This window comes from Triticum urartu, chromosome 1A (genome assembly GCF_056163025.1).
Source record: "Triticum urartu cultivar PI428250 chromosome 1A, HENAU_Tu73, whole genome shotgun sequence".
In the NCBI taxonomy this organism is placed as follows: Eukaryota; Viridiplantae; Streptophyta; class Magnoliopsida; order Poales; family Poaceae; genus Triticum; species Triticum urartu.
This window is the reverse complement of record NC_141873.1, coordinates 409,585,805-409,595,392: the sequence shown is the minus strand read 5'-3', so window position 1 is coordinate 409,595,392 and position 9,588 is coordinate 409,585,805. Positions and strand designations below refer to the sequence as shown.

Genomic DNA, 9,588 nt, shown 5'->3' with positions numbered 1-9,588 from the left:
AGTCCACGCCCAGCACTGCATCATAGCCACCCAGATCCAAGACACGCATGTCCGTGGCAAATTCATGACCCTGTGTAGCCCATTTCAGCTACGGTACCATGGCTGTACAGTCCAGGTTCTGTCCATTGGCGACTCTGGCAGTGTTAGCAGGGATACTCGTGGTACAAGCGCTGATGCGTTGAGAGAATGCACCATTGACGAAGCTGTGAGTGCTGCCTGAATCGGCAAGCAACAGCATGGTTTGGTCTTCCACGATGGCGCGCAGGCGAATAGTTTCTGGTGATTCTGTACCCTCGACAGCGTGAGTGGATAAGAGGCAGCATGCAACATTTGCAGGTTCTGGTTCATCGAGCAACTCGAGCGCTTGCACAACATCATCTGAAAAGCACTTCGCCAAAGTCCCCCACTTCAAGTGTCAGCAGCTGCGCCGATCGCTTGCACTGGTGCTCCCGTGAGTACTTGTCGCCGCAGTGAAAACAGAGGCCATGTTGATGTCTATAGTCGCAGAGCTGACGTTCGTGTCCGAAATCATCCGGAGCTGGCTTGGGCGCAGGAATGGCGCGTGGTGTTGTCCCTGCGGCAGGTGGCACTGCTGATGTTGGGGGAGGTCGCCCAAATGCTGATGGCAGGCTGTGCACTGGAGGTGGGCGACTGACAGATAATGGACGAAGTCGAGGATGTTGAATCTCTAATTCCTCCTCTTGAATCAGAGCAAACATTGTCGCTCTAGTAATACTGGTAGGCACCTGAATGCGCACAACGGCGCGTAGTTCATCCTTAAGGCCTAGTAGGAACTGGGTTACGAAGAACTTGGAGCTCGGGGTCGCGTTAAGAGCAATCAAATCGTACATAAGTACCTCAAACTGTTGGCGGTACTCCACCACTGTTCCTGTCTGACAGAGCTGAAGAAGATTATGCATAGTTGACTCAAACTCCTCTGGGCCAGATTCCTCCACCATGGCATGCCTAAACATATCCCAAGTGTTATCTGAATTTGTTTGACGAAATGCTCGAAGCCACAGTGCCGCATGACCCTCCACATACAACGCTGCTATTGTGACCCAACTATGCAGCGATACCCTGTACAACTCGAAGTATGCTAGGCAGCGGTCCAACCATATGCGTGGAGCATCACCATCAAATCGGGGAAAATGATGCTTCGACGGCTTGGAAAAGTACTCCTCATGCGGAGTTGGTTGTGAGGCGCGGGCTGCCAGCGCGGGTTGCTCCGGCCGGAACAACATGTGTGGCCTGTCATTGGCGAGCCTGGCGAGCGGGGCAGCCCGATGACTTGTGGGATTGGAAGCGCGCTCGGGTGTGGTGCGGCGCGTGGATCGGCCGGGGGTTGTGCAGTGTCGCTGGCGGTGGCTGCTGTGGCCCCTCGCGAGCACCTGGTGTCTGCGACACTGCCACAGACGGATCACCCACTTGCAAGTTAGGAAAAGGGGAGGAGGAGGCTGATGGGGAAGCCACCTTGCGCACATCGTCCACCTTTGCCTGGGTAAGGCCGATTTGCTTGGTCAAACTCTGCAACTCGCGTGACACCTAGGTGTTGAACGCGGTCTGCACCTCGGCGCGCACTTTCTCTTCTTCAAAACGGGAGAGAAGCTTCTTCATCAGGGTCGTGAGGCCCGCTGTCTCCTCCCCTACGGCAGCCATGAGCTGTCGGGTCTGGGTGGAAGGCTTGGACGACGCTGTGACACCTGCTCTGAGCAAATCAAACTCTGCCCAGGATTTTAGGCGATCTCATCGGAGTGAAATCGCACGTGAGGCAGTGGATTTTACCGATTGGCCAAGAGAATATGGGCGTGGCGGCACCAATCTGGCAGCGGAGGAAAAAAAATTGAGGCTCTAAATACCAATTGTGACAACCGGAAATCCTATGAAAAGGGATCGATCGCACAGGGGAAGAATTGGGGAGAAAACAGAGAAGTACTACGTGAGAGCTAGACGAAGAGGGGATGAGAAGGTTCAGATCCAATTTCCATTCATGCTTAACTCATATGTCACGGTACAGCCCTAAATACCCCTCACCCACACACACGGCCCAACAACACCCTGGGCTGGCCCACTCTTTTCTCATCCCCTTACACCGCTAGTCCACCGATGATGTGTTCACATCGGGTGTGACAATCTCCAGCCACCCAGGCCCGAGTCATGGGCGGAGACGGCGACTTCAACGCCGCAGGCGGCGGAAGGGAGGTAGCGGGTCGGAGGCGTGGGGGGCAAGTGCGAGGCAGCCGCGGCGGGAGACGCAGGGCGGCGCCCCGGCCCGAAGGCCGCGGCAGGAGTTCGTCGCCGAGGGCCCGAGGCGGCAAGTGCGAGGCAGCCGCGGGCGGAAGACGCAGAGCGCCGCCCCGGCCCGGAGAGGTCGCGGCAGGATTTCGTCGCCGAGGGCCCGAGGCGGAGCGCACGGGGTCGGCAGGCGCAGCGCCGGCGAGTTGCTGGAGTAAGGATTGTGCAGCGGCGAGGAGGCGCTGGCTGCTTCCGCTTCCGCAACACGAAGGCGACGATGCGCGAGTCCCGGCCTCGTCCAGATCATCCATCGCCAATTCGCCAGGCAAGCTGAGCTCCTCCCTCCTCTCTTTTCCAAATCCGGATGCTTTGATTTACTACTGAATTTTCCATCAAAAAGCGCTAATTGTGGTTTAACTCCGCTAAACATCTTGTCCCGCCCCGCTATTTTAATTTGCAATTCAACTGAAACTTAAATCAGGCTAGCGCAACACTCGACACGCAGCGTCGTCCTCTCGGCCACTTTCACCACCACCCACCAGCAGCATAGCTTCCTCTTTTTCCGTAGATGGAATCGTGGAAGCTCAGCCTCTCTCTCTCTCTCTCTCTCGCAGTGCACCCACCACCAGTCCACCACCGCCACTGTCCTCTCTCCCTTTGGGTCACTTCTCTGTTCCCTCCTCCACCATTTTCCCCATCAGCTCTGCAAGCTGCGTGCTGATGCGGTCGAACCTTTCTTTGTTTGGAGGCTTTCTCTCCACCAGCGCAAGCTCGACACACACCAGTGTCTATGAAGGATAGCCTTGCCCTTGTGTGCTTTGCAGGGACTAGTGCCCCGCTATTTTGATTTTAATTTAGCTGAAACTGAAACCACGCTAGCGCAACAGTCGACACGTAGCGTCGTCCTCTCCCCTTGGTCACTTCCTTCCGCCACCACCCACCAGGAGCGGAGCTTCCTCTTTTTCCATAGATGGAAGCTCAACTTTTCTCTCTTGCGGAGGCTTTCTCTCGACCAGCGCAAGCTCGACACGAGCGTCTCCCTACGCCATGTAGGGGTGTCAGGGCATCACTTGTGTGTCTCCCTGCCAAGAGGAACCGCACAGAACAATGTGATTTGACTCACATATAGGCACAGGAGCATCTAGGCGTGCGTGCAAGGTTCAGCACGCAGCATTTAACGTTGAGGCCCGAAGCCTTGTGCTCCCCCCCCCCCCTTTCTTTCTCTCCCAAAACCAACCGAGGTAGAGTGAGCGAAAGAGGAAGAAGCATTTGCTGCTCTCCACCGTGCTTCCACCACCACCACCACCACCAAGAGAAAGAGGAAGAAGCATTTGCTCCTCTGCTCCGTGCTTCCACCACCACCACCACCAAGAGAAAGAGGAAGAAGCATTTGCTCCTCTGCGCCGTGCTTCCACCACCAGCAGCCCCGTCGTCCTCTCTACCTCTCGCTTCTTCCATCACCACCACCTCAGCTCAAGCCATGGCATCCTTGGCCAACCTCATGATCCCACTTTTCTCGCTCACCCTCATGCTCCTGCATGTTCCTGCACCTGCGGTATGCGACGACCTAGGTGCAGGCCTCTCTCCAGGCCATCGCACATACATTGTGCTGCTGAGGCCACCCGTCGAAGCCGGCAGCGAGGACGACCACCGCTGGTGGCAGGATTCCTTCCTGCCAACGCCTCTCGCCGGCTCCTATGAGCCACGCCTCATCCATACCTACACTGAGGTCTTCACGGGGTTTGCCGTGAGGCTCACCGAAGACGACCTTGCCGTGGTGTCCCAGAGGAAGGAGTTTCTGCGAGTGTTTCCAGACCATCTCTGGCACCCCAGCACCACTCACACTCCGAAGTTCCTCAGACTGGAGAAAGATGCCGGGCTGTGGAGGGACACCAACTATGGCCAAGGAGTCATAATCGGGGTTCTGGACACCGGCATATACGCAGAGCATCCTTCCTTTGATGACAGCGGCATCCCGCCACCCCCATCAAAGTGGAAGGGCTCATGCCATGGCGCTGCACGCTGCAACAACAAATTGATAGGTGCCAAATTCCGTAATCCCAGAGCATATGATTCCGGAGATGACACGGGGCATGGAACACATACCTCGTCCACCGCAGCTGGGAACTTCGTCAGTCATGCCTCAGCCCACGGCCTCGGCAGGGGCACAGTGCTCCACATGCACACTTGGCCATGTACAGGGTGTGCATAATTCTTGGGTGTGCATCCTCGGACATAGTTGCCGGGTTAGATGAAGCCGTCAAGGATGGTGTTGATGTGCTTTCACTCTCCCTCGGCCCCTTTTTTGATGTCAACTTCACTGATGATCCGGTTGCCATTGGCACATTCAATGCGGTAGCAAAGGGTGTTGTTGTCGTGGCTGCAGCTGGTAACAACAGGCCAAGGTCCTTTATTGCCAACTCTGCACCATGGTTGCTCACAGTTGCAGCTGGCTCGGTGGACCGAAGCTTCCAGACCGTTGTGCAGCTTGGCAACGGCGAGCACATCAGTGGGGAAGCTTTCAATCAGACCGCGAACTCAAGCTCCAACTCTGCTCCTCTGTATTGGAACAAACACTGCAAGTCATCATTGGCTGGAAGAAATGTGTCTGGCAAAATTGTGATTTGCCATAACACAGGACCAATGAATGACACAGGGTCAGCAATCAACCAGTCTGACATCAGTGGCATCATGAGTGCCGGGGCGGCTGGCATAGTCCTGATCAACAGGAAAGATGCTGGCTTCACCACCCTTCTGGAGGATTATGGCAGTGATGTTGTGCAGGTGACCGTGGCTGATGGCAACGATATCATAGAGTATGCAAGGGCAACAAGCAAAGCCAGTGCCAAAGTCATATACAAGAACACTGTGCTTGGTGTCCGTCCATCTCCCACTGTCGCGGCATTCTCATCCCGCGGTCCCAGCACGTTCAGCCCCGGTGTGCTAAAGCCAGATATATTAGCACCCGGGCTCAACATCATTGCTGCATGGCCACCACTCACCATTCTTGGATCTGGGCCATTCAACATTAGATCAGGGACATCCATGTCGACTCCACATGTCAGTGGAATCGCTGCGCTTGTCAAGAGCTCCCATCCTGATTGGTCTGCTGCTGCTATCAAGTCAGCCATCCTCACCACAGCTGATATCACGGACAGCGCTGGTGGCCCGATCTTGGACGAGCAGCATCAGAGGGCAACCGCGTATGCCATGGGTGCTGGCCATGCCAATCCTATAAAAGCTATTGATTCGGGCCTTGTGTATGACCTTAGCATCACTGAATATGCTGGCTACATATGTGCTCTCCTCGGTGATCAAGGCTTGGCAACTCAAGGCTTGGCAACCATTGCGCGTGACCCGACGCTGTCCTGCAAAATGCTTCCCAAGATACCAGAGGCACAGTTGAACTACCCATCCATAACAGTGCCACTCAGGTCAAGGCCATTCACGGTGAACAGAACCGTGACAAATGTGGGGCCAATAAATTCAGTATACACACTGAAGATGGAGGTTCCCAAGTCTCTCACAGTGCGAGTCTACCCAGAGACGCTGGTCTTCTCCAAGGTTGGACAAAAGAAAACATTCAGCATTACTGTGAGCAGGCATCGCAGTGTCGGGTCAAAGGCCTTGCAGGGAAGTTTGAGCTGGGTGTCCAAAAAACATGTTGTGCGTAGTCCGATCGTGGCTTCTCCTCTGTTGTAATCAGGAAAAGCATGTGTGACATATGACGTTGGAGAATCGCACATGTAATATTGTAATTAGGGAAATGACTGTCTTTTAGTTAGAAGTGTATCCATGCCTGTAAAATAATTGATGTTTGGACGTTTAGCATCCATTGCTGTCACAATTCTTTTCTGAATTATTTTTCCTTTTCCCAACTTATCAACAGTGTTTGCTGCAGGTAGTAGATCACCATTGAGAGGTGCTGCTTCTAAGGTGTAAAATCCATCCAGGTACCTAAACCTACCCTTTCCCTCATATGGGTATATGCCATTGCTACCTCCAGATTTTTTATCTGCGCTATTGATGATATACTTTCTGCTGATATGAGCTATTGATGATAAACTTGCTCTTTTTTTGTTTCCTCTACATTAGTTCCTTTCAATGCTTAGGTTCAGTTGGGCACTAATGACTATTTCGGGTGCTTTGAAATTAGATTTTGATGATATTAAGGTCATCATCAATCTACATGAACAAAGGAGAGGTTTGCCTGAATACTCGTAGCTAAATTGGTTTTTCTCCCTGTGTTTCTTTTCTGGTCCTTTTTTGTCTTTTGCAGTTCGTGTATATATGTTCCGAAGCTAAATTGAGTCTTGACTTTTAAGAAGAAAAATACATCGTTGCAGTAATTGTACAGTTTAAACCTATTAGTTAGTGTTGTAAGCACATGTATTAGTGAGTCAGTTTAGAGCTTGTACTATTAGTTGTGCATGTTAGCTCACTCCCCTGTCTCAACCCGGAGCCAGGCACCGAGTTAGACCTTGCCAACACACGATCTCTTCTTCCTCAACTCCTCTGCTTTCTGCCTCCAGGTCCAGGTCGCTCTCCTCAGTGGTGCTACATGAGTGAAGATTTATGTTTGCTACTGGATCTGAAATCCTTCATCTTTGCTGATGCTATTCCCCTATTTTTCCCCATCACTTGACACTCTGATCTCCCTGATTTTGGTCTCTGGTTTTTGAAATGCAGATAGTGGCCGCAGCGTTGCCGCTGGACGGCACACTGGAGCTCGAGTATGCAGCCACGACAGAGCTGCTCGGACATCACTGTAGGTTGATGTTCTCTATCACTCCTGAACACCTTGAACTCTCCTCTACTTGATCTAGAGGTTTCTGGGACCTAAAATGCTCTTGTGTGCTGAGACAAAATCCCCAACTCTCGCCTTTAAACCCAGCATTTATATTAGGCCTAAACCCATAATTTATACTGATGTTTAACTCAAATTCCCACCTCAATGGTTTCTGCTATAAAACTGAGGTGATGGTGTCGTTAAGTCCTAAGTATTTACTTGCCTTAAAGCATTTCACTATTTTCTTCATGTCGCCAGCTTTTTCCGTTAATGAAACCGTTGTGGTGACATGGGATTTGTGCTTGTACGTGAGAAAAGAAAAATGATGGCATGAAGAAAAACACCTTTCTTTGATGCAATTGCTCCTTTTTGTTCTTGCTTGCTGGCTTTGTCTCTACTCTGGATGCAATTGCTTCTTTAGGCATGCTTCTCAGCTCCTCCCCCTCCCATGACAGCCAGCATTGGTGGTCTCTCAGGTTACCATCTCCTTTGGTTCTTGTTTTTTTTAATTGGGAAAGAGAAGTGGAGACAGTGGGAAGGGGGGAACTGCGGCCAGGTGAATATCTTTATTCTTATCCCTCCTCCTCGAGCAAATATACCTTTTATTTTCTTTCCCAAAAAGAGGGTAAAAGCCCCCGGTATCGATTGAAGCAAGTTATCCCATACCTTGGTCAAGATGATCCTTTCATTCATTGGTTGAGCTACTATGCTTACACTATTCGATCTGTTAAAAACAGTAACCCAACGGAGAGAGCCGTAGGTTTAGTTTTCACTTATGGCAGTTGATGTGCTATGTTTGCTGATGTGCATTTTTTTCATGCTATGCATGCTCTCCATTGATATAACAAATCCATTTCTATTATTTACATAATTCTTTGCTAACAGTTTGAACATAGTTTTTCCATTGATAGGGATTTTCTGCCGAATGATCAGTTGTCGCTACAGATTTGTAGGTTTAGTTTACTATTGTACTATGCAGTATGAAAGCAGTGTAAATAAGTTAGCTGTGATAACCACTATGGCCTGCTTTTGGTATATGAACAACGATGCTTTAGGTGTCTGATGCTACATTATATGAACCTCTAATAGGAATCGTCACTATCAGAAGCTGCATGGCCAGTGTGTCTACCTCTTGCTGAACTGGCACATGAATATCTGTCTTTAGTTATATCATACTGCATTTTTAGTGACATGCTCAAAAGATGTAATCAATTGAACTACTACTATTAGTAATTGTTTGCTTCCTCATGTTTCTTTGAGAAATCCTAATGTTGAGTCAATGGTCTCAATAATTCCTTTTATGTGTTTGTTGTTACTCTACCTTTGCATCATGTGTATGCTACCGGCCTGGATGAAACTGGACTGGGTGGGTGGGGTGCGGCAAGCTGCACTGCCTATCTAGTACTACATAATTACTGCACAATTCTCAGCCTGAACTCTCTTTACATTTGACAGACTAGTTGTTGCTAATATTTTGTTGGGAATGACAGCAAGTGTGGGCGAATCAAGAACCTCAGTGATAGTATAATTTGATTTCCGTGCTGTTCTTCTGAATACAAAAATCTTAGACGAGACAGATGTAACTATCTTTGTTCATGTGTGGACAGTACACCTTCTGTATATCTGAACAGTGGCATCAAGCATAAGTAGTACTAGCGTCTGTTTTTGTCTATCCTGAAAAGTACGACATGCTTCTGATTTTAGCCACCATACTGGGCTCGATAGCCTAGTATACCCGATCGAGCAAATCTGTGACGATTCTGGTGAAGAACCCACTTGCAGCAGGTCCTTTCCGCTCTCACGTTTTAACATTCTGTCCTTTGTGAACTCTTTGCCAGCTGATGTTCTTTCACCCTAACATTGCTCTTCTATTCAGGTCTGTCAGTGGAAATAGCGTGCAAGACCATATCCACTATCTTGGCATCAGCATGCATTCCGAGTCGCGGGGATCATGCAGGATCGTCACGGATGACAATATGCTCAGGTACAAAGTTGGCACTGTAGACGGCGCTATTGTCTTCTCGAAGCAGCCTGGTTTATCAGTTGATCAGCTACTCAGTGCACAGTAAACAAGCTGAAGATTACATGGATTTGTTTTTATGGTTCTTTTCTGCCAAAGTACAATATTCTTGTTGGCAATCAAAGCACTATCTCATGTATATATACACGCGTTATCCTGGCTGGATTAAATTATCATAGCTGAGGGTGTATTTCTGAAATGTACAAACATATTTGTGCTGATTAACTTGTTCATATTCTTGCATATAATTTAATTTATTTAAGCATGGCGGTTGCTTTCATTATGTGCAGCATACCAGATGCATATGTTATATATGGTGAAGTGCACAAGTCAGTTTGTGGTATCAATTGTTCTTAAAAATGTTGAGGATGTTTATACACAATGGTTTTTGACATTCCTGCCGTCAAATGCTTTGTTTTACAATTGCCTGGTTTTGATATTCAAGTTAAACTATTAAACTTTACAAGGATGTGGTAAAATTTTAAAAATCTGCATGGCTATTGTACATGCATTTCATTGGATATGGAAATCAAGCTGTCTCTCT

The 9,588-nt window shown here is 49.5% G+C and overlaps 1 long non-coding RNA gene and 1 pseudogene across 1 annotated transcript; both read left to right on the top strand.

Annotated features, from left to right (window-relative positions):
• The first annotated feature begins 2,062 nt into the window (after positions 1-2,062).
• Positions 2,063-9,277, top strand: LOC125515673 (uncharacterized). Its single transcript, XR_015603430.1, has 3 exons — positions 2,063-2,560; positions 6,137-8,809; positions 8,901-9,277. It is a non-coding gene; the product is annotated as an uncharacterized LOC125515673 (long non-coding RNA).
• LOC147991462 (subtilisin-like protease 4 pseudogene) lies at positions 3,674-6,130 on the top strand (annotated as a pseudogene).
• Positions 9,278-9,588: the final 311 nt, after the last annotated feature.